The sequence below is a fragment of the Hydra viridissima genome, unplaced genomic scaffold (assembly GCF_058129835.1).
Source record: "Hydra viridissima isolate aposymbiotic clone 2 unplaced genomic scaffold, HvirCarnegie_v1 scaffold_6, whole genome shotgun sequence".
Classification (NCBI taxonomy): Eukaryota; Metazoa; Cnidaria; class Hydrozoa; order Anthoathecata; family Hydridae; genus Hydra; species Hydra viridissima.
In genome coordinates this window covers 17,977,410-18,004,659 of record NW_028324305.1, presented here as the reverse complement: position 1 = coordinate 18,004,659, position 27,250 = coordinate 17,977,410, and the positions used below count along the sequence as shown (strand labels likewise).

The window sequence follows — 27,250 nt, the reverse complement described above, 5'->3', positions numbered from 1 at the left end:
CTTTTCGGAAAAATCGAGAAAAAAAAGATGGTTTTGACAAAAGAGGACGAAAATAATTTCAAATCCGCAACAGTTTGCCACATTTGCAATAAAAATCTCAAAGACGACAAAGTACGCGATCACTGTCATTTTACTGGAAAATATCGAGGAGCGGCTCACGACGATTGCAATAAAAAATTTCAAGTTCCAAAATTCATCCCAGTCGTTTTTCATAACTTGTCTGGTTACGACGCTCATTTGATCATCAAGAAATTAGGTGGAAAGATCACTTGTATACCCAACAATGAAGAAAAATATATCAGCTTCTCGAAAAAAATCAAAGTGGGAGAGTATATTGGAAAAGATGGAAAACCAAAAAACAAAAAAATTGAATTGAGGTTCATCGACAGCTTTAAATTCCTTTCCTTCAAATTGGATACTTTGTCTAAAAATTTAAAGCCAGAGCAGTTTAAAAGCCTTGCATTACATTTTGAAGGTGAAAAATTTAATTTGCTTTGTAAAAAAGGTGTATACCCTTACGATTGGGTGGACGGATTCGATAAATTTCAAGAAACGCAATTACCACCAAAAGAAGCGTTTTTCTCAAAACTTAGACACGAGGGAATAAGCGACGAAGAATACGCGCATGCGCAAAAGGTTTGGAACACGTTTCAATGCAAAACGTTCAGAGATTATCACGATTTGTACAACGTGTCGGATGTGTTGATACTGGCAGATGCCTTTGAAACTTTTAGAGACACTTGTATGGAACATTACGGTCTTGATCCTGCTTGGTATTACACCTCCCCTGGTTTGGCTTGGGATGCTATGCTAAAGAAAACTGAAGTTGTAATAGAGCTTATAACCGATATTGATATGCTCAACATGTTTCGAAAAGGAATACGCGGTGGAATCTGCATGATCTCCAATCGATATGGAACTGCTAACAACAAATACATGAGTGATGATTATAAACCTTCAGAACCTTCGAAATTCCTTCAATATTTAGACGCCAATAATCTTTATGGATATGCTATGAGCAAACCTCTTCCAGTTAGAGGATTTAGATGGATGACTGAGGATGAACTTTTAAATTGGAAATCCGTGCCTTGCATTCTCGAAGTCGATTTAGATTATCCTGAAAGTCTTCACGATTTACACAATGATTACCCTTTAGCTCCTGAAAGAATGCTCGTTGGAAAAGTGGAAAAGTTAGTTCCCAATTTAAACAACAAAGAAAAATATGTTATTCACCATGAAAACCTAAAACTCTATGAACGAATGGGGTTGATCACTACAAAAATTCATCGAGGTATCACCTTTGAAGAAGAACCTTTCATTAAAAAGTATATTGATCTCAACACCGATAAGAGAAAAGAAGCTACAAACGAATCTGATAAAGAATTTTTCAAACTCATGAACAACTCTGTCTTTGGGAAAACCATGGAGAATATTCTAAAACGCGTTGATGTTAGACTCATTACCACGAGAAAAGAAGCTATAAAATTATCTAAAAAAATTAAATATAAACGAAACACCATTTTTGATGAAAACTTAATCGCGGTTCACATGGAAAAGGCATTTGTTTTTTACGACAAACCTGTTTTCTTGGGAATGAGCATCCTAGACATCAGCAAAACCCTCATGTATGAACATCACTACGACTACATGAAACCTAAATACGGGGATAAGCTGAAATTACTCATGACTGATACTGATTCGCTCTTTTATGAAATAGAAACGGAAGACTTTTACAAAGACATTGCTGATGACGTTGAAAGCAAGTTTGACACGAGTGAATTCGCGAAAGATCATCCTGCCGTTCAAAACTTTGCATTTGACGTTGGGTTTAAAAATAAAAAGGTTATCGGTAAGTTTAAGGATGAAACAGGTGGTAAGCAAATTAAAGAGTTTGTTGGGCTTCGTCCTAAGCTCTACTCTTATGAGGTCTTTAATGAAAAAGAAGAACACAAAAAATGCAAAGGAATTCAGAAATGTGTTGTTGAAAAACACATCACTCATCAAGATTATAAAGAATGCTTAATGACTAAAGAAGAACAGCTAAGAAAAATGAACGTCTTACGATCTCATCATCACGATGTCTACACCGAAGAAATCAACAAAGTCGCACTCAGCTCTAACGACGACAAAAGGATCATTTTGGAAGATGGAATACACACGTTGGCTTATGGTCACTACAAATTAAAAAAATCGACAGAGACAGAGGAAGAACACGGTGCAGAGGAAGAACCAAAGACAGAGGCAAAAAGGTTGATCGCAGAGTGCAGAAAGATAATCGAGGAAAACAAAGAAATTTCAGGTAAGTCAAAAAGGTTGATCGAAGAGTGCAGAGGGATAATCGCGGATACAAAAAGGTAAGTGATAAAGGTGAGGAGAAACAAATTTAAAAAAATTCGAAGAATTTTTCACGGATCTAAAAAAATAACAAAATAAAAAAAATGAGAAACAAAAAAATAAATGTGGAGGGAATTGTTTTACCAAACGAGGCTTTATCCACTATTCAGTTGATGGAAGCAGCAAAAAAACTAAAAATAAAAAACTTTCGAGGAGTTTTTGTCAGAGACGCGTTACCAAAAAAGCCAAGAAAAAAAGAATGTGGAATTGTCAACACGGGGGATTCGAGCACAGATGGGTTTCATTGGGTGTGTTGGTTCAAAGACGGAGACAAAAAATACAGCTTTGACTCTTACGCTCAACCACCTCTCGTCGAGCTCGTTGACTATTTGAAAAGTCCTGTCTTTTACAACAGTGAAAGGGTTCAATTTGGAAACACGTCTTATTGCGGTCACTTGTGTCTTTACGTCTTGAAAAAATGCGAAGAAGGAGACAGCTTTCAAGACGTTGTCAATACCCTTTGGTGATTTTTTAAGTTTTACTCATTTAAAAAAATCAAAGATTTTTCCATGAATCCGCAAACGGATTTAAAAAAATCAAAGAATTTTCAACAGATCTAAAAGATCTAAAAAAATTTTTACCTCATTAAAAAATGATTGACAAATTCAACAGAAGCGAAATCAGTGTTTATTTTGATAGTCTTGCATCAGACTCAGCCAGCAACGTTTATATTAAAACGGACGGATCGAGCACCATCACTGCAGATTTGGATTACAACTCTCATAAAATCATCAACCTGGGTGAACCCACCAACGCACACGATGCCGCTACGAAAAATTATGTAGACAATCACGTGACAGGTGGTACTGGAACTGTAGTTGGAACTGCAGATTTGGATTTGAACTTTCACAAGGCAATCAATTTGAACGAACCGACCAATCTTCATGACGCCGCCACCAAAAATTACGTCGATGTGAGTTCGAGTCTATGTGTTAAAACGGACGGATCCAGCACGATCACTGGAATCATCGACATGAACTCTCACAAGTTGATCAATGTGAGCGATCCAACCAATTTAAAAGACGCAGCGACAAAAGGGTATGTAGACACCAAAGTCGCTTACAACGCTATTTCATACACCGACATCAACATGACAGCTCACAAATTGACTAATCTGTCGGAACCTACATCAGCTTCAGACTCTGCCACGAAAAATTATGTGGACACACATGTGTCAGGCGGAACAACTGTGGGAAATGCAGATTTGGATTTGAATTCGCACAAATTGATCAACGTGCTTGATCCAACCAACGCACAAGAGGGAGCGACGAAAAGCTATGTAGACGTCTTGACGCAAAAATCCAACTTTTTAGGTTTGATTCCAAATTCAAGCTTTTCATCTTTGGGGTTAAAATCGCAAACGGTGGCTGCTGGTCTGACAGATGCGGCTACGGTCTTCACCTACTCTGGAGGTCCTGGAATTTTAAGAAGGTTGTGGTTGGCTATTAATGGAACCGTCACAGGAGGATTAAGCATCCCTGGAAACGTTTTTCTTCGAATTCATACAGACGGGGAGATTAACGTGGGGAATTATTCAGAAACCACAGATGCTGTAGGTACAGACCAAATTGCTCTTGCTTGCGACTTGCTTTTTTCTCCTTTGGGTGGACCCTATTACGCCAACTTTTTGCAGGGATGTAATGTTTACAGTAACACTTCTTTGGGAGGCTATTTCACACTCGACATGCCTTTCAACACAAGCATCGAAATAAAATTGAGGAACAAAACAGCTTCACCCATTACCTACTGGATTCAGCCCTTCATCACCACGCTCTCCTCCATTCCTCCCTCTTTACCGTTTTACAAATTGTACTCGAGGACTTTCCGTTATTTCCAAACCACTTACGGAGACGAATACGTGCTACACAGCTCCAAAGGACGTGGTAATGGCGTGTTTCTAAAATACATAAGGATGCACATCATCGGAGCTTCTGGAAACTGGTGGGAGTCTAGAGTCAGAATGTACGATGCCAATTTACCTCCAGGTAATGGATCTGTGCTCAGTCCTTGGACACCTTACAGCGCAAACAATTACACCACTTTCCCCGGGTATGACAGCGACAGTCAATGTATTTTCTCCTCTTCTGGATTAGAAGATTTTTACTTGTCCTCATGGAACGGATCAAATATCAGTTCTTTTAACAACAAGTCAACGGGACTGCTGTACCAATCCAATGCTTCCATCGGGTCCACCACCACCATTTCCTTTTACAGAAATTTCGGAGAAGCAGACTCCATGCCAAGCGTTGCACCTGGAAGAAGGCTCGTCGTCACGCTCAACTCTGGTGACGCGCAAGTCGGTCAATCCGGAAGCTTTTATCTCGTGCTCGGTCAGGTGTTTATTTACGCTTAAAAGATCTGAAGGATCTAAAAATTTCACAAGTGACTAATGTACAGATGAAAAAAAAATGAAAATGACTTAAATAAATTCTTTCTTGTTATCAAATAATGAATTCTCGACGAGAAACAATAATTACAAGAACCCGTGTAACTGAAGATGTTGAAATTGTAGAAAGCGATCCTGAAGATTTACGTTATTTTTTTTATTACGATGAAATGATAGAACGGCAATATGAGCTTTTAAACCGACGAGAAAATTATGAAACGAGAGCAAACAGAATCCGTGATGATAGAGAAAGAAACCAAGAACATGATATTATTGAACGACGTCGAAGAATTGAAAGGCCTCCGCCTGAAATAATTATAACAGAACCCACTGAACCTGGTGGGAAAATTAAAGTTAAACTTATTATAAGGAGACCCTCTGTACTTGAAATTACATTAGAAGAAAAATTAACTCTTAAAAAACAAAAACGATATGAAATAATTGAAAGAGGACCAACAGTAATACTTAATGGACGTAGACAATAGTTTGAAGAACAACTACAAAGAATAAATTAAGTCATTCACAACCTTTTTTTTCATAATGTCATTCACAACCTTTTTTTCATAATGTCATCTCATTATGAAAATGCACAAAAATGGAAATACGCAAAAAATCCTGCGCAAAAATGCCAATGAGCCTGCGCAAAAATGCCAATGAGCCTGAACCCGCATTTTATAGTAGTCACGTTTTTTGAATCCTGCTGAAACAGGCAAACAAAATTTGCATTTTCTCTGATGGTTTGTCTGGGGAGCATGAAATAATTCTGAGCCAAATAGAAACAATCGACGTTGGAATGTCTTCCTTTGATGTAATATTTTTCACATTTGTTTTGCTTGGTCAATCGCAAGTCGTCAAAGATCATCAGATTGTTCTTCGTGGCATCAAAATCTTCAGGTTCAGGCACGTCGTCAGCTGTTTCATAAAAAGAACATTCCATATCCTCTTTCGCGCAAAAATTTTTTGAAATATCCTCAATCGCAAATTCAGGGCTAACGAGTAATATCTCTATTTCACCTTGAACATTAAACAAATGGAGAATAATCTCTTTTGGCAATCTTTTCTTAAATGAACTTTACAATATTTTATACTCTGGCTGGAAAAGAAACTTTCCAAAAACCTGTAAATGGTTGTAGTCTAACCATCCCGGTCTTAACAGCAAATTTAACAGCAACGTCGTTTTTCCACATCCCGACTTTCCGACAATGATTCCCCTTATACTTCTCGGTAAAAGCTTGTTGTTGTTCCTTTTGCTCTTACCAATATTCCATGATAAGTCAATCACTTCCATTTTTATCTTAAAAAATTTTTTCTAAATATAAAATGTACTGCGTTAAATTCAAATGAAAAACTGGTATCATTCACTTGAGAAACGAAGTCACGAGAAACAACAGAAGCATTCTAAATGGAACTTGTGATGTTTGCGTACGACCAAAAACAAATTCGTCTCATCGCAAAGGTCCAATGGACTCACAAAAGGAAAAGACTTGGTTGAATCGCTCAACAAACTGTCTAGCAAAATCAAACTTCCGTGGGCAAAGTTCCCTGGAGAAATGCACATTCCTGGAATGAACTTTGCAGGACCAGGAACAAACCATGACAAAAGACTTACCTCCACCGATATGTAGCAGGACTGGAGCAAACCCGTCGACAGGGTGGACACTGCTGCTTATCATCATGATCTCGCTTACAAATATTTTAACGACCGAAAAAACAGAAATTTAGCAGATCATATGATGATCGAAGAAATGAACTCCATACCCAACCCCACTCAAAAAAAAATCAACGAAAGAAAACTCATCACTCCCATCATCAACGTCAAAGCCAAATTCGGTCTAAGAGTAAAAAAAAATGCCCACGAACCTGAAATGGACGGATCAGCTTGCAGATGAGCTTCGTAAACCAGTGATTTATCATTTTAAAAGAAGAAAAGTGATTGTAAATGATATCGATGAAATATGGGCTGCAGATTTAGTGGACATGCAATCTTTTTCAAAATTCAACAACGGAATAAAAGACTTGCTCATCGTGATTGATGCGTTTTCAAAGTACGGATGGATCGCACCCTTAAAAAGTAAAGCGGGTCTTGATGTGGCCAGCCCTTTAAGTAAAATCCTTAAAGAAAGAAGGTGTTCAAAAATGTGGGTAAACAAAGGAAAAGAATTTTACAACAAGCATGTGAAAGCGCTTGGAGTGCAATTATACTCCACTGAAAACGAAGAAAAAAGTTGCGTCGTAGAGAGGTGGAACAACACGATGAAAGAGAAAATATTTAAATATTTTTCAGCCAACAACACCAAAAAATATTAACGTTTTAAATGAAATGGTTGACAAATACAACAGCACAAAACACTCTTCCATTAAAATGACTTTTATTGAAGCCAGCGATGAAAAGAATAAAAACAGAGTCTGGATGAACCTATATGGAAAGGTGCAAACAGAAAGAGCCGAGCCGAAAATCGTTATTGATGACAAAGTGAGGATCACTAAAAAGGAGTCTAATTTTGAAAAAGGATACACACCCAGATAGAATGAAGAGGTTTTTACGGTGTCAAAAATTCAGCACACGGATCCTCCCACTTATTAAATCACCGACATCAATGGTGAGGAAATACAAGGAACTTTTTACGAGCAGGAAATATAAAAGACTCATTAAGACATATTCAGAATTGAAAACGTTATATGCAAATAAAAGAACAAATCATTTGTTAAATGGCTCGAATATCCAGACTCATTTAACTCGTGGCTGGATAATAAAGAACTGATCCGTTTGAAAAAATAAAATCTGTAAGTGATTTTAGAAAAAAAGCAAATAATAAAAAAATGTCAGGGATTTATTTGATTGTCGAGTCGAAAAAAGAAGGTTCAATTGTAAATAACAGTACAATCGAAACTTACTTTTACGAGCCAATCGAGCTTGATCAGAGCAAAAAATATGAGAGGGCGTTTGTGGGGATGGATGCTTGCAGCATTGATTCAAAATTGAAGATGATCAGAGTGACAAACGATCTCGTCAGCTCGTCTCATTTAAACGGAAAAAGAACGAACGACATTTACTCCTTTTATCCTGATGTGGGTTTGGGTTTAAAATCATCGAGAGACCAAAAAGCTTGATTTACCTGCCATTAGTGGAGAGTAAAATTTCAAGAATGGAGACACGAATTGTGGATGAGAATGGCGATTTGATCAACTTTGAAGGGGAGGATATTACCATGAGATTTTATATCAGGGAGGCGCTTTGTTGATCCTGAAGTTTTTAAAATCTACTAGTGATTTTAGAAAAAGCAAATAATAAAAAAAAAATGTCAGGAATTATAATCGATGTGGATGGAAATTCAAACGTGATAACAACAAATTTTTTGGACAAAATCGTTTTTCCAGTGGGAAAGAGTTACGAGATGGCTTTTCTCGGTCTTGAAACTTACAACAGTGTTCCAAACATTACCAGCAAAAACAATTCTTTCAGTTACAGCATGAACAACGGAAAAAATTAGGAAAACATCACCATTCCAGTAAGAAGTTACGACATTAAAGATTTAAACAATTATTTTCAAAAGTCCATTTCAAGCACGATAAAAAATTATGCGTCTCAAAGTGGGAGTTATGTTGTCAGAAATAAAATCAGTTGCTCTCCGAAAAACATTAGAATTGAATCTAATCCCAGTACTTTAAAATCAACAATCAAACTGGGCTTGAATTATTTGATGGATTTGAATGTGGATAACAGCATCGCGTCAGTTTTAGGGTTCACGAAAAGACAGTTGGATTCCAATTCGGAGTATGAGTCTAATGGTATTGTTAAAATATCAAGCGTCAACACGATCAGAATTGTTAACAACGTGATTGGGTCGGCATATATTAATGGATCCCAATTGAATTGTATTTACTCCTTTTATCCAAACGTGGGACCTGGTTTTAAAATTATCGAGAGACAGACTCATTTGATTTACCTTTCCGTAAGATTAAACGAAATTTCAACCATAATTACTAGAATTATCGATCAAAATGGTAATTTGGTGGATTTTAGAGGGGAAGATATAACGATTAGATATCATATTTGAGAAGTGAAATAAAGTATTCCCGACGCTTAAAAAATGAACAGATATTTCAGTGTAAAAGTAAATATGTCTCAGGGTCAGGTTGATAAAATAAAAAAAGCGACGATAAAGGATAAGCTTGTGAGCATCACGCTTTCAAAAGACAATTTTTTCGGGAACGACGTTTTGTTTGTGATGGAAAAGCAGCATGAACAAATAACGAGCGCTCTCCGCCGAGGAGTGGGAACAACTATTAAAATGATTTAAACTCAGGTGGAGTACAACTCGAAAGTAAAAGGAGGATTTATCGGAGCTCTTTTACCATTATTAGGAATGCTTGCAGCGCGAGCAGCTCCAGTGCTTGGAACGGGGTTGCTTGGAAGAGTTGCCTCTTCTGTCGGATCCACCGTGATTGATAAAATCGCGGGAAGAGGAGTTGTGTACGTCAAAGGAAATGGAAAAAGAATGAAGATAAAAACTCTGAGAGGTAAGGTTTGTTCTTCACACCATGAGTAAAAGGGAGCTCAGTGAGAGATGGAGTTTATGTAAAGAGCGGAAAAGGCTACGAACCTGTCGGGTCTGGTTTGCTGCTTGGACCAAACTCTCCATTCTCAAGCATCCCCTTTTTCAATTTAATTTTATAATGAATTAAAAAAATCTTTTTCATTACAAAATGCACGCTCCTTACAAGTTGTTTAAAAACGTAGCCTAAGCAGAAGTCCGCAGTTTTGATGTTCATTTGAACCATTTGGAGGATAGAATTAAAGATTTAGAACGAAGAAGACCTATCAACGTTATTGTGGCTAAAAAGAAGTTGGATCACCCCACCTATTACAACATAAACGGTCAGCATAATAATTTTACTCAGAAAGATATAAAACTTGGAGCTCTTTCACATACGCAAATAAAATTATCAGTGGGGCTTAAATTGGACAAAGGTGTTGCCGTTGTGACGTTGATGAATAATATTAACGATCAATTAAATTATCACAAAAACGACGTTGTTTTTTCTGAGGATATTGATGACATCATTATGGATGTGAACAACAACAGCAGGGAAGATGTCATCGTTAAAAAAGGTGAAAAACTTTGTAAAATTAACCACATCGATTCGTATTAAAGAAATCATTACTTAATAAAATGGAACTAAGCAGTAAAATTTATCCAGTACTTCCAACAGCTCCATCGGATGAAGGGCACAATTACCGTCTTCAAAAAATAAGCGAGATACAAAAAGATATTGAAAACGAAAAGACAAGTATGGCTCTTAGTAAAAAGTACCATCGTGTTTTCAGAATCATCTTATACGAAATAAAATTAGCACTCAAGGCAGAAAATGTCATGGAGTAATCATACTTCCAAGTGATCCGAATGCGCTCGTACAAAGCTTCAATTGAGCATCGCTGCTTGGCATGCTGTGGCAATATGCGATGAGTTGTTGAAACAAGGGGATATAAACAAAGAGGAGTATAAGTCGATTTAAAGATATATAAATATGCAATAAAGGATCTAAAAAAATTTGCTCATTTAAAAAATGCTCTTGAAAACAACAGAAGATATGTAGTCAAGCATGTTGTTGGAGGAGAAGGATTTATCGATACGATTAAAAATTTTTTGAGGAGGGCCGCCACATCGAGCGCCTCTAAAGCAGCATAAAATCGCGAAGAGCCAATTAAATCGCGAAAAGTGAATTGGGGAGAGAAGCGGTCATGGCTGCCAAATCAGCACGAAAAGAGCTTGCTTCTTTAGCCATATCTACCGTCAAAGACGTGGCCATTGATAAAGGAAAGAGAGCGATTGAAAAAATGTATTCAGTGACTGGAACGATTAAGCCTGATGTGGATGTAACAATTAAGTCTAATTATATTTTTGGAACTGAGAAGTATGTACCTATTAATCCGATGGATGATTTGTATAGAAAATTGTTCGGGTCGTCCATCATCAAAAGAAAATTGATGAGGAAGATTGCAACATGAATACAAGACCTTGTAAAAATGGGAAATGTGATGAAGATTGCGTAAAATGAATTAACTTTTTTTAAAATTTTAAAAAATGATAAACACCGACAGATTGAGAATTACAGAACAGCCAGAGTATGACACTGGGATTGAAAAAATTGATTTTTTCGAGTACCTTCCCACAAATCTCGATTTAAATTCATCAGGAGATATCACTTTTGAGATTGACTGTCAGTCTGTGCAGACAGTTCCGTCAGAGGTTTACATCCTGGTCGAGGGAGTGTTAAAAAAGAATGATGGAACTGCTAACGCGGGCACGGAGAACATTGCATTAGTGAACAACACCATAATGTATTTGTTCAGCGAGGTAACTTATGACTTATCAGGTGAGCAAATGGGAAGAGTTAATTATCCAGGTCAAGGAACAACTATGCTTGGATTGTTGAAATACCCTTACGGATTTCAGCTCGCAGACGGATTGAAGCCAATGTGGTACAAGGATACTTCAAACATCACTGGAAGTTCTGGATTCAACGTGAGACGTGATCACTTGTTTGCAGACACCACTTCAGTTGGCTCCTTTTCTTTCAGAATACCTTTGAAACACACTTTTTATTTTTGCGAAACTTATGACAAAGCTGTTTCTGGATTTAGACATACCATTAAATTTTCAAAGAAAGAATATGACGATGCCATTTACAGAGCTGAGAGCGTCACTTCAGGGATAATCGACCTTTAAAAATTTCGACTTTTTATGCCTCGAATTGAAATGGATGATTTAAGGAAGAACGAGTTTATGAATTTAATGGCTAAAAATATATCCATCCCAGTGGCTTTCAAATTAAACAGAGTCGAAAGGCAGATTGTTCCTGCTGGTCAAACAGAATTCACCTGGTCGCTTGGAAGAATCACTAACAAAAGCGTTCCAAGATTTGTCATATTTGGATTTCAGCAGAACAGACCTTCAAGTCCAACTGCCAACCCTTCCATATTCGACCACTGCGACGTTAGCAATTTTTACGTGACCGTTAATGGAATAAAATATCCCAATTACAATTACGACTTGAATTTTGGAGAGAAGAGAGTTGTTATGGCTCATTCTGACGCGTTCTTGTCTGACGAAAAATATTACGGAACAAACGAACTTGTTTGTCAATCTGGGTTGTCTTTTATGGGTTACGTAAAATTGTACCCTTTGTTCTTTATCGATATCAGCAAGCAAAAAGAGAGAGTGGTGATTGAAACTGCTGAATTGGTTGTGAACGTTCAATTCCGAACGGAAACGCCACCAAATACCGTCATGTTTGATGTGATCATTTCTAACAAACTGATGAAATTTAAGTCTAATTGAACAAACATGATATCCTTTTCTTAAATCCTTTTTAATCTGAATGTCTTGATGAAAATTTTAAAAATTGTATTGGCTTAAAGAAAATTTTGCCAAAGGAAAAATGAGATACATGACAGCGTATTTAAAAAAAATACTGATAGAAAATGGAGTTTCCAAAACGGCAAACAATTTAATGACGTTGATGATGATTGCGATTGAAAATAATCTGATCAATAAAGATTTAATTTTAGAAGGCGCGAAAGAAAAGAGACCTGTGGGACGTCAAATAAAACCTGAAAAAGAAAAAAACCAATCAACCCTAAATATTAAAGACTTGGTCTGATTCGCAACTAGCCTGTGACTGTGAGAACGACCAACATCGAAACTGGCGAGGTGATCGAGTACAAGTCTCTTTACAAAGCGATCATAGGGACGAAATGCAGCAGTACTTGGAAAGTTGAGATGGAAAAGTGGAAAACGGAATTAAGATTGAAATTTTTAATTCTGAAAAACTTGAAAACCGCATAAACAGCAAAGTTGAGAATTGAAAAAAATTTTTTCAATTTTTTCAATTTTCAACTTTGCCATGTTGCATGTATTAGTATTCGAACATCATATTTCAAAGAAATATGATGTTCGAATACCAATACATGCAACATGGCAAGACCTTTTCCTTCTTATAAAGACCTTTTCCTTCTCAGAAAGCAGTTGCTTATGGATGTCCATGCAAATGAATCAGCTTTTCAAATACCGGTTAATGATTCGAAAGCAGTTTCTTAGAGACAAGGACTACATAGAACTAATATTGATGAGAGACAATCTCATGATCCACGACCACTCAGAAAAAGAAATATTCATGCAAATAGACATGCTGTTTGAAGACCGATAAATTAATATTCGAGACCAGTTGCTTAATGATATTTTAGTTATAGAAGGTATGTATACCCTAAATAAGTCCATGTTTAAATTCCTTCAGTTTGATTAAAATTTTTTACTTGAAAAAAAAGTTAAAAAATATGAATGGACGAACATTAAAATTTGAAAAATTTGAATTGGCTTAAAGAAAATCTTGCCCTAATAAAAATGGAAAACAAAACTGTAAAAGAATTGCGAGAAATCGCCAAAGAGCGAAAAATTAAAGATTATTACAAGATGTCAAAGTCTGATCTCGTGAGAGCTCTGCAGCATGCGAGGCCTGTTCTTGCTCCGCGTCTGGTTGTTCAAAGACCGGTTCCTGCTCCAAGACCTGTCGTTGTGAGACCTGCCATCGCTCCGAAACCATCCATAATTCCGCCGAGACCTGTCATTGCGCCAAAGTCCATCATGTGGAAACCTCCTCTCGCTCCAAAACCGGTTCAATTGCAGAGACCAGTGACGAAACCTGTTCAAGAGCCATCGAATCATATTTTTGACGAGCCTGTTTCAGATTCATCTCCCGTCATTCCACCGAGACCTGTCATTCCACCGAGACCGTCATGGTTGACAACAGCTGTTCAAAACGTGACTTCTTTTGTTACAAATAACTTTAACAATATTGTGCAGTGGGTCGATTCGTACGTCCCAGAACTGATCAAGAAAAAAGTGAGCAATGTGGGGAGAGAAATGAGAAAAAAATTGACAATCTTAAATCGCTTGTGCGCTCAACAGTTTATAGACCCATCATTCAATTTGAATTGACGAGGCATGCGGTGGATCGCGTCGTTTAACAATTTTCACATGAAGTCAAAGGAAATCAACACTACGCCTCTGAATTCTTAAAACTGGCGAGAGACGGAGAGATGAAAATAATGAGTGTAAACAGAAATAAAAAAGTTCGAGTTGTTTTGACGTGCGAGATGAAATGTATGAGCATTACCACAGGAGAGGAGATACCTCAAATTGTTCCTTTTTCGTCCAAATCTGGAATTGTATTGGAGGCAACGGATTTGGGAGAATTGTATGGTAAAGACAAAGAAGAAATCCTGGAAAACATGGTCAAGTATAACAAGATGGGATCAAATTGCAGAGTTTCTGCCATTGTCAAAATGGACATTAACATGATTGATTACCATCCCTCAGCGCTTCGTTATACATCCCTCAGGACGAGTTTCTGGCGAGCAAAAAGGCAATCTTAAACATGAACAACACAAAAGACAATGAATGCTTTAAATGTTGTGTCACCATTTTACCCGAAGGATTGAGAAGGGTTGGATTTTGACTTTTTCGACAACCCGATTTTATCGGCGTTATCGGATAATACCCGTTCGGGTAATTGGAGTCCGATAAAATTCTTTTTAGTTTCATCGGTGTCTGATACCCGTTCAGGTCGGGACTCGTTCGATTTCTATCGGGACCCGGACATTCTTTATGTTGAAAATAAACTTGACGTTCTCCCATAAGCGTAAAAAAAGAAGCCAACGTTGTCGAGTTAGTAAAACTAATGCGACAACCTTGCGTATGTTTTGCTAAGCCTTGTTTCATAATGCACAAATTACACTTAGTTGTTAACTAACTAATGTTGGTATTTGTTATCAAATATTAGTACTAAGCATTCTTTGGGCTAAGAACTGATATTTTATACACTGACGTCGTGATTGGTGGTAATTTTCAGAGTAAGTTTAGTACGTTGTGAACCAGGTGTAGGTTCTACTTAAATTTTATTGTTCAAACTATCCTTTGTTATGAAAACTAAACCTTGTGCTTGACTATTAGAGTAGATAAGTCAACCATGTCCATTCTCTATAATATTCAGGTGCAATAACCTAATATATCCTTTTTGCATTTGTAACCTTAGGAGACAAAGTATAGAATATATATTCTATATTACTTTTACATATATATATATATATATATATATATATATATATATATATATATATATATATATATATATATATATATATATTACAGCTCCTTTGAACAAGTTTGAGAGGTCCCCCAAAAGCTTTTAAAATTTTACTATCGAGTTAATTCAAAATCTATATCAATAATCTTAAACAATATGCACAAAATGAGTGAAATAAAGCTAGAAATGCAAACTAATTTAATTATCTCACTGCTGACATTAATTAGAGTTTAAAATATTATTAACAATTACCTATAGAATGATAACACAAGTCTACAAAAAAAAACTTTTTTTCTGTTGCATAAGATATTTAAACTGATTTTTATGTATTTTTAAACGCTGAATCCAAATATAAGGTCCGTTTTTGTTTGTAAGCTCTAGTTTTTTGGCAATAACCAATTTATTTATTTTTTAAAAACTATGTTTTTCATAGGTATTTTTATTCAATAGGTATAAAAAAAAGTAACCATATCATTGTTTTTATTAGATCAAATATATAATATGATGGCTTCTTCAAATTGACATAAGTGCAAGCATAATCCTAACTCATTCTGTTATATCTGTGGTTGCTATACACTTTTCGACAAAGACGAAACATTACTAATTTTGTAAAACTAGCATATAAATTATATTTTGATATTAAACTTGGCGTCCAAGAAAAAAAGTGAGCTCCACATACTGTGTGCAATATTTGTGAAGAAAGTCTTCGAGATTGGACAAAAGAAAAAGAAAGAATTTACCTTTTGGAGTTCCCATGGTTTGGAGGGAACCGCAAAACCACATTGATGACTGCTATTTTTGTCTTGTTGATACTACTGGTATTGGCAAAATAAAGAGGGAAAAAATAGCTTATCCCAACATTCCTTCTGCTATTAGACCAATTCAACATTCTAAGAGATTCCATTTCCAATTTTTAAAGGTTTATTTTTGTCAGAAGACGAGGAAAGTATGTCTGCTACAGAAACAGAAGAATTTTTACAGGATTTGGAAGACTTCTCATCTAATGTTAAACAATTTAGTTTGCCTCAGGGTTTTAGTCAGATAGAACTGAATGACTTAGTTCGTGATTTAGGACTTTCTAAGCAAGCAGCAGAAGTATTAGCATCACGTTTAAAGGAAAAATACGTACTTGATAGTTTTGCAAAAGTTTCTTACCTTAGAACATGAGATGAAAACTTTATTAACTTTTTTTCAGAAGTCAATTTATTTGTTTACTGTCATGATATATCAGGTCTCCTATTACAGTTAGGTATTTCTGTATATAATCCAATAGAATGGAGACTTTTTATCGATAGCTCAAAGCGAAGCCTCAAATGCGTCCTATTGCACAATGGAAATATTTTTGGTTCTGTACCAATTGGTCATTCTGTTCATTTGCGAGAAACTTACGATGTTATTAAAATGGTGCTTAACTTGATTAAATATGGCGAACATAACTGGATTATTTGTGTAGATCTAAAGATGGTTAACTTTCTACTTGGTCAGCAGAAGGGTTTTACAAAATTTCCATGTTATCTCTGTATGTGGGATAGTCGAGCAAGAAATCAACACTGGATACAAAATGAATGGCCCATTCGCAAGACTCTCGCAGTAGGCATGCAAAATATTGTGAATGAACCCATTGTTAGTCGAAATAAAATAGTTTTTCCACCACTCCATCTTAAACTTGGATTCATGAAACAATTTGTTAAAGCACTGAAAACTGATTGTGATTGCTTTCAGTATATAGTTACATCATTACCAGGTTTGTCAAAAGAGAAAAAAAAGAGCAGGAGTTTTTAATGGGCCACAACTTCGCTATCTTACAAAAGATAAAGAAATAATTAAAGCAATGAACATCAAAAAGAAAACAGCTTGGTTGTTGTTTGTGGTTGTTGTAGAAAAGTTTCTTGGTAAAAAAGCAGAAAACTATGCAGATTTAGTTGATGAAATGTTGAAAGCCTTTTGTGATCTTGGATGCAAAATGCGTATAAAAACTTTATTATATAAATAGTCATCTTGACCAGTTTCCTGAAAATCTTGGAGATGCGAGTGAAGAGCAAGGAGAGCGATTCCATCAAGATCTTAAGACAATCGAAGATCGTTACCAAGGACGATGGGACATACATATGATGGCAGACTACTGTTGGGGCATCAAGCGAGAAGACTCAAGAAAAGTTTATAAAAGAAAGAGCAACAAGCAAAAGTTTCTTCCTGATTAAATAGTTTTAATTAAACAATGTAATCTGCAATCTTTTTTAAAACTAAAGTAAAACATGATTTTGTTATTAATCAATAAAAAGTTGATAATTTTGCTAGGACTTTATTTATAGGACGATATTTATAAAATGTTTATTTTAAACAGTTCACTTTTTTTTCATCTGCTTTCTACTTTTGTTTTAGTTTGGTAAACAACTTTTATTGTAAAAAAATATATCATAGCACTTTCAAATGAGTTTCAAATCTGTATTTTAGAATTATTTCTAATATTTTGCAAAATGAAAAAATATTTATTGCAAAAAATCTGTAGCTTTCCATAAAAGTCTGATGCCAGATTTGAATTCAGCGATCAAAATTATGTAAGAACAAGTGTCAAATTTAATGCAATTAATTTTTTGTAGACCTGTGTAATCTTTATTAGAGAATGCAAAAAATGTATATTTTTGACCAGTCAATTCGCTATTTTACACAAAAGTTTAGAAACAAATTTTACTTTTACTCATTATTATTTGCTGCAGTGCTATTGTCACATGACCAAGTGGCCATTTTCTTTTATTTTTAGTAAAAACAATTTGCTCATGTTTTATTGTATATAAATTGGTGAAAAAAACAAGAAATACAGCAACAATTTGTAAGTTTGTTAATTATTGTACTAATAATATAACAATTATGCAATCATTTTTTAATTGTATTCTCCAAATATTTCTAAAATATATTAAAATGTTTAAATACAATATTAAACTACTTATACTTAATAACACTTATACTGTCATTGGTACTTGTATTATTTTTTTAGGGTATGGCTATATCAACAGTAAGCAGAAGCAATAACAAAATATGGCTTATCGGCTTTCCAAAAGAAACCATCTCAGGTGCTCGCCTCCCTTCAGACCAAGATGTCTTGAAAAATTTTGTATTCTATCAGCGTGTACAGAAGCTAAACATTGATAAAGCTGCACAACAAGTGCACGAGCAACTGCTCCCATTTTGGATAAAATCAAGACTGCCTGTACGACAAAAACATCACATAATACTGAAAATTAAAGATCTGTATGCTGACCAAGTTCGTTTGATGAAGCATCGCAAGAGAAATAACTCTACTGATCAAATGAACCAAAAAGAATACATAAATAAGTTGAGTCAACTTTTTGACATCAGCCATGCCAACTCTGAACAGTTGATAAAAACTGATGAAGACAGACAGTTTTTGAAATTACAACAACAATCAAGAATGGGATCGATTGGGTCGGTGGACAAAAAACTTATGGTTAAAGAAAAACGAGTTGCTAAACGTCAAAAACAATTTATCAGGGATGTCGATAATGCAGCAAAAGATGCTGTATCAAAAGTGTTTACCGTGGACGGAGAGGCTTATCATCAACAGCAGAGTCAGCTGCAGACCAACAACTGGACAGTGCAACACATTCAACAACATCATCCGTTTGCCATGATTCTAATGAAGATGATAAATCTGATGAAGAATTTCTTGTACAATCAGCATGCTCAAGTAAAACAAATTCTGCAGCACAACGCAGACATCGCAGAGACATTATATCTCCCAAAGTTGCAGCTGTGCTGGGTAGGACAAATACCAGCATTAGAAAGTCAACTATGATTCTTGCATCGGCATTCAACGAAGCTGGTGTTCCGATATCAGGGACAATATTTTCCAAGAGTACAATACATAGACATCGTCAGTGCCGTCGTCAACAAGCTGCAGCTCTTATGAAAGAAAATTATGTTCCTTCAAAATCCATTGTTGATTGGGATGGGAAACTTTTGATCGATGTTACTGGTGTGGTCAACGTAGATCGGTTACCTGTCCTGCTCTCATCACTTGTCGATGGCACTACAAAACTTCTTGGAGTTCCAAAGTTAGCATCTGGATCAGGACGAGCAGCTGCTGATGCAGTTTATGAACATATAAAATCTTAGAAGTGTGAATGAATGGTTATTGGCATGTGCTTTGACACGACAGCTTCCAATACTGGAAATCTCAATGGAGCTTGAACTCTTCTAGAAAAAGCCAAATTCAATTTATTATGGATGGCTTGCCGTCATCATATGTTTGAAGTGCTGCTTGCCGATGTATTCAATGTTTGTCTTGGACCATCCACTGGACCAGAAATTTTATTTTTCAAAAGGTTTTGTGAAAAATGGACAGAAATGAATCACACACCAGAAGCCAGATCAACCCCTTTGATAATTGTTTCAGATGCAATTAAAGCATTCATCAAATGTCAACTTGAGGTCAGATTTCACGAGATGACTATTTAGAGTTTCTACTTCTTGCTGCACAAATGGTTGGGCTGCAGGTTGATGTAGCCATTCACAAACCTGGTGCACTGCACAGGGCACGATGGATGGCAAAAGCCATCTACGCATTAAAAATTGAACTATTATTCACCGTAAATAAAACCATTTTTAACTTAACAGCTCGAGAATTACAAGGTATTCAACGTTTGAATCGGTTTATCATTCGTTTTTATCTTCAGTCATGGTTTTCATGCAGGCTCACTGCTGATGCACCTGTGAATGATATTTTGTTGATATAGCGTTTGCATGACTACGATGATGCAGTTCTTGGTTCGACTGGATTAAAAATGATGCTGCGTCATTCTTGGTACATAAGTCCAGAATTGGCAACTCTTGCTCTTTTTTCATCTCTCCTGTCTGACAAAGAAAAGACTGATCTTGTCCGCACAATACAAGCTGATCGAGGCCCACATCTGATGAAAACACTACCACAAAGTTTTGACAATTTGCGTGCGTCTAAAACTTTTTAAAACATCCAATATTGATGAGTTTTCTTGATGTACCTGTTGAAAACTGGTCAGATACTCCTTCTTTCCAAGTTGCAGCAGTGTTTGTAAGGAATCTGGTTTGCATCAATGACTCTGCAGAACGGGGAGTAGCGTTGGTGCAACATTTCAATGAAACCATCACCAAAGACGAAGAGCATTTTTTCTTCAAGTAGTTGAACAGCAAATGAAAAACTTTGCAGAATATAATCGTGAACTGCTAGCTAAAACTTGAATTATTTGCATAATCTACATAAATGCTTGTTAATTAATATTCAAGCGAACTGAAATTCTATAAAATCTTGTTTTTTAATCATTTTTGAACTAATTTTTGAAATTAAAAAATAAAAGGCATCGCAGATTTATATACTTTTTCACAATTATATATTTTGTTTCATTTGTATAAACAAATCATAAAACATTTATAATCATATCATATAACACTGTATCAAAAGTTGGTAGCGAACGAATAAACATCAAAATCAGAAACTTTCGACCCCTTGGGGGACCTCTAAATATTGTCCAAATGGGCTAAAGTTTGGCAGGTAAACTACTGTTACCATACAGACATATTTAATGGGGGGAGACATCAATATTTTAAAACTTCATATTTTTGGGACACCCTAATATATATAGATATAGATATAGATATATATTCATCTATCATCGTATAGGAGAGAGAACTAGCTTTAAACAAAGTGCTCATATAATAGTAGTTATTGAGTTGATTAACAGATAAGGAGAAGTCTTGATTACAGACTATAGTAGTCAAAAAAGGTTCATGCCGCATGGTAGTCCTTTAACAATCAATGAATTAAAGAACTGGGTGTAAAGAAAGCTCTGTTCAGCGGTAAGCTCAAATTAATATTTGATCTTTTTCCTCCAGGATACGAAAATATTGCTTTGACAGAGCTTTCTTTACAAAGTAAAAAAATTACCCGTTATATTTTTTAAAAACATAACGCCAGTTTTCGTGTTTTATAACGGGTAATTACCGTTATGTTCAATGTATAATTCGTATGAAAATAACATAACGGCAGTTACCTTTATGTTATTTTCATACAAATTATACATTGAGCATAACGGTAATTACCCGTTATGTTCAAAACGGTAATTACTCGTTATGTTCAATATATAATTTGTATGAAAATAACGTAACGGTAACTACCGTTACGTGATTTTCATACGAAATATTATGTTTGAAAACCTGAGATAACGGGTAATTACCCGTTATGTTATCCGTTATATTTAAGGAAATTTCAGTATTCCTAAAATATGCTTTTTTTTTTCTATGACCATGCAATTCACTAAAAGCAAAACTATCTCTCTCTATATATACATATAAATGTTAGTTGTTACACAACCAGTTACAATTTTTTACACAACCAGTTACAAGTTTTTATAAAACAGTTTGATATAGAAAAGGACATTAACTGAGTTCTATGCAAATACTTTTATTAGTATAACCCAGCTAGCCTATACAGACGGGTCCCGTACGGTATTGAACCGGGGATCTGGTATGGTTTTTATCCAGGTTATGGCACCGGGAACCGTACGGTTTTCCCGGGCGTTAACGCCACATATTGATTGTTTTAGAATTTACCTCAGGGATGAAGTTTGAAATTGCCATTTTGTTGTGTGAAAGTTTTTGCGATACTTTGTTAATATTATATTTCTTTTACGCTTTAATGTTGTTTCTTTTTCAAATAGTGGTATATATTTTTTTTGGATATATTTTTCAAATATTTCGTTAAAGTTATCCGTTTTTAAATTACGATTGTCGGATAAGAACAATTTTTTTACTGTTTGATTATAGTAAAATATATTTGAGAATAATTTTTTTACTAACAGTATTTTAGGTATTGCAGTTTCATTATGTTTTCGTTATGTTTGCAATAACTATTTATAGATAATTCTATGTTGATTTTGGCAAATTGATTGAAACATTAATTTGAAAACACTGGTTTTTAGTTGTTGAGATACTGCAATTAAGCTACGCGCGAAAGCAATTACAAAGAGTGGACATTGCGCAGTTTCCTTAAAATCCTATAAACATACTTTGAGCGGTATTTCTATGGACATATTTGAGTTGATTTGTAAAGTGTAAATTGAAGGCGAACTTTTTGTAGATGGGAGTTTTTTATTATTTTATTCGCCGCGAGAAAGCAACATATACGTTTTTAATAATTTTTACCGCATATAATATATAAAATCTATCTTCATTTAATTTATAATAAAACTATTTTAGTAATTGGGGAATATTTATAACCTAATAAGATTTTATTACCCATACACTTTTTTCATACTATTTGTTATTATATTATTATCTATTTATTGTTTGTTAATTAATTAATTTTGTTAAATAATAGAAAAACATTTTGTAAAATTACGAAGATATAAGTAACCTTACTATGAGTTCAGACAGAACAAGACGTAGAAAAATTGCTGCTGAAATAGCAAGAATAGTGAAAGAAGTATCATGCAATTAATCCGAGTTGTTGAATAATATTTTAAAGTTTAATTCTTCTAAATCATGTCCTATTGTCAAAAATACTTTGTTACCCGAGTCTTCTCCTAAAATTCCCGAAAATTAATGCTGGTTGGATGACAATGTAAACTTACCTTTTAGTAACTCTATCATTAGTTTTGAAGAATCTAGTGATAACATCGAATGGAAAGCTGTTTGCATGATGATTTTGACAGTGATGGTATTGATGGCAACAATTGCATAACAAAAGTTAATGAAATTGTATCGGATGAATTAAGGCAATGGACAATTGCATTTAACATATCTCATAGTGCTATAAATAATTTGCTTCAGAATCTGCAAAAATCAAATTTAGATTTGCCTAAAGATGCTAGAACACTTCTTAGAACTGATCGAAACATTATTACTGCTTCTGTAGCTATTGGTGAATATTTTTATATAGGATTAAAAAACTTTTTATCTTTGTTCCTAAATAAATCTTCAATTTCATCTGATATTACACAGCTTACAATTCACATAAATATTGATGGTATTCCTTTATTTAACAGCTCAAACATTTCTCTGTGGCCAATTATTAGTTCGATTGTAGAACTTGAAGGTAGCAATGTCTTTCCTAGTTCTTGTCAGTAATGGTGGAGGCAGCTTGACACAATTTATCAAGCAAAACATGGCCTATTTAATGACATCTAAGCAAGCGCAACAGTGTAGCTTAATTGGCCAACGAAGCAAAATCAAATTTTGAGCACTGCAACACTTTAAGATTTTGTTTAGTAAGTATTCACTTCAAATTTGTATGCCCACATTTAACAGCAACATATTAATCTTGAGTTATTTATTTAGGTCACAATATTTAGCCCAGAAAAGTAATACTTGCCAAATGGTGTAATAATAATAATAATAATAATAATAATAATAATAATAATAATAATAATAATAATAATAATAATAATAATAATAATAATAATAATAATAATAATAATAATAATAATAATAGTAATAATAATAATAATAATAATAATAATAATAATAATAATAATAATAATAATAATAATAATAATAATAATAATAATAATAATAATAATAACAAAAATAATAATAATAAAAATAATAATAATAATAATAATAATAATAATAATAATAATAAAAATAATAATAATAATATTAATAATAATAATAATAATAATAATATTAATAATAATAATAATAATAAAAATAATAATTTAACATGTATACTGCGGCATCAACATAATTGTTTTATATGTATTTAGGTGCTGCTTAACAAAACTTTGCTACTAAGGACACAAGCAAGGAGATGCTTGAGAAGTAACTTTCTATGTGGTTTGGAAATTCACGGGATCCTGGGGAAGGGAGCCGAAAACCGAAAGGGAAGAATGCAACAGAAGTCAATAATGTAATACAAGTCCTGATGATGCAGTTACAAATGTTAAACAGTGAACAATGTTTTTTAATCTTGCATCAGTTCAGAGTTTTCAAACTGTTTGCCATGGTCTAAGTTATGATTTATTGAAAATAGTACCCAAAGTGATCTGTTTTTCAAGCACTGTATACATTATACTGGTTTGTCAAGCCTGTAAATATATTTTGCCTTATACCACAGAGGACCTGATTTCATATACTCTTATTTGTTTAATTCAGTTATGCTCGTTGAAAATTTAGTTAACTAATTGTTATTACTTGTAATCCTTCATGTGTATTTCTTGGTATATTTTTAATCAGTTATGACTTGCAGTGATGCATTATTGCGATTTGCATCATTTGTATGTTACATGATATTATTGGTGCATTTTTTGAAAACTTCTTAGTTTATGACTTGTATTTGCTATTTTTTGAAATAGACTTTTGCATATAGTTAACCGCTAATCAGTTTTAGCAATTATTTAGTAATGTGACAGTGATAATGATAATAATAATAATAATAATAATAATAATAATAATAATAATAATAATAATAATAATAATAATAATAATAATAATAATAATAATAATAATAATAATAATAATAATAATAATAATAATAATAATAATAATAATAATAATAATAATAATAATAATAATAATGATAATAATAATAACAATAACAATAAGAATAATAATAATAATAATAATAATAATAACAATAACAATAAGAATAATAATAATAATAATAATAATAATAACAATAATAATAATAATTATAACAATAATAATAATAATAATAATAATAATAATAATAATAATAATAATAATAATAATAATAATAATAATAATAATAATAATAATAATAATAATAATAATAATGATGATAATAATGGTAATAATAATAGCAATAACAAAAATAAGAACAATAATAATATTTACAATAGCAATATTAATAACAGTTACAATAATAATATTTAGAAAAATATTAACAATAATGATAATAATAATAATAATAATAATAATAATAATAATAATAATAATAATTATTATTATTATTATTATTATTATTATTATTATTATTATTATTATTATTATTATTATTATTATTATTATTATTATTATTATTATTATTATTATTATTATTATTATTATTATTATATTATTATTATTATTATTATTATTATTATTATTATTATTATTATTGTTATTATTATTATTATTATTATTATTATTATTATTATTATTATTATTATTATTATTATTATTATTATTATTATTATTATTATTATTATTATTATTATTATTATTATTATTATTATTATTATTATTATTATTATTATTATTATTATTATTATTATATTTATTATCATTACTATACCTATAATACCTGGGATAATTGTGGGATCCATCCGGGTTATCCCAGCTGAATACCAGCTGGGTTCCGAATGGGTTCTGTTTGCTATCCCTTCTGAATACCATCTGGGTCCCGGCTGGGTCCCGTTTACGTATTCTGGCGGGAATCCCGGACGGGTCCCGTCTGGATCCCGCGGACAAAAACCGGCGGGATCCGTCTGGATTACCCGTATGGGTCCCGTCCTGCGGCGCGGCTGGGACCTACCCGGGTACCTTACGGGCTGGCTAGCTGGGCATGCTTTGCATGAAAGCAATGTCTTTATCGATGGATTCTTTTTCCTTTGTTGTTTTATGTCGTTTTTGAACTTCCATATCTTGGAGAACAGATTTCTTGTAAAATTTCATGGTAGCATCTAATGTAATAATGACATAAAAATCTTGATTCTTGGGTTATCAAAATGTCTTCAGTTTTCATTGCATTTCATTAACTTCATAAATTCATTATATTCTTCTTTAATTATTTTGCCAATGTTGTTTCTTCCAATTAATGGAGGGATATTTGACTTCAAATAATGCTTCAGGACATCATCAATTGTAAGAGATAATGCATCATTAAAGTTTAAACCCTTAAGGTTTGCAAGCTGGCAAAGAATTACTTGCTTCTTTGTTGGTAGTTTATGTCGCTTGATTTCCTTGTCGTTGATACCAGGAGTGGTCCCTAATATCATTTTTATATATCGATCATTATGTCTAGTTTCCATTATGATACATTTATATTATATATTAATCATTAGTAATCTGAAAAATAATCAAAGTTAGTTAAATAACAATACTAAACAAAGATAAAATAAACATCCATAAGATATTATTACGAAAAATGTATATTTTTCACAGTATCAAAGTTTATGTCGTTTGTGCTAACTCATATATAATCAGATTGCAGAAAAAAATTAATAGCCATTGTTTTTAGCCCCAAACGCCTTACCAAAAACTTGAACAGCTATCCACGATCAAATATCGAGTTTTGTGGAGCGGCTGGGACGCCCTAATATATATATATATATATATATATATATATATATATATATATATATATATCTATATATATATTAGGGGTGTTCAAAAAAAAAAAATTCGAAAACGCGAATACACAGCAAGCTAAATTTGGGGCAAATGTAAAAAAAATACGATTACGAAAAAAAAAAGTCAAAAATACTGAGATTTACCTTGTGCTCAAGCGTCAAAACTCCCCTAAAAATGCCCCAAATAGTACCCTCGTAGCAAGGCTTTGAGCACAAGGTAAATCCTAATATTTTTAATTTATTTTTTTTTTAATGTGCTCATAATAATCTATACTTTTTTTTTAAATTGATGTATATCCGTGATTTTTCTAAAAATTTCTTTAAATTTAAAACGATTTTATGCAAAAAAACGAAAATATGAGCATTTAACAAAAAAGAATGCGCAATAATTCGTACTTATTTGTTTATATTCACAGTGTTTGGTTTTCATTTTATTTGTATTCATCTTTTTAGAAAAACATTTTTTTAAAGGTTGATTGAATGATACAAACTTAAATTACGTGCAACTTGTATCTTTAAAAAATGTTTTTTTAATATAAATACTAAAGTTCAAGCTATCTTCTGAATTTTGGAGCGTGAGCTAAGTAATTCCTTTGCGATTCTTTTCTTGCTTAAAACTTTGTTATTTTGTTTCTTGGTTAATAAAGATTCACTGCCTGATGCCTTAAAAATTGAGCGAACTTTGTACACAGCAATAAGCCTATTTTGTTTTTCTTCCTCGTCTCTGTAGCGGTGAACAAATTGATGCATCATTCCATTTTTCTATATCTTTTTTTTGCTTATTTTCAGTTTTAAAGTAACATGACTTAGGTTTTGGAAATGATAATATTGCAGCAGCAATTTTTTTCTTTTCTTCGACTGCAAGACCATCATCCAGCAAGGCTAAAGGAATCAGAGTTGAGTCAAGATACCATGTATGTTTAAATAAAGAATTCAACACAGCATCTACAGCAAATGGTTCTGCACATATTGCTTTATACTG

The 27,250-nt window shown here is 33.4% G+C and overlaps 1 protein-coding gene and 1 pseudogene across 2 annotated transcripts in view; both read left to right on the top strand.

Moving 5' to 3' along the window:
- Nucleotides 1–27,250, top strand: part of LOC149887337 (uncharacterized) — a 154,478-nt gene that overhangs the window by 102,362 nt on the left and 24,866 nt on the right. The gene's annotated exons all lie outside the window — the stretch shown is intronic.
- LOC149887340 (uncharacterized) lies at nt 22,338–23,044 on the top strand (annotated as a pseudogene).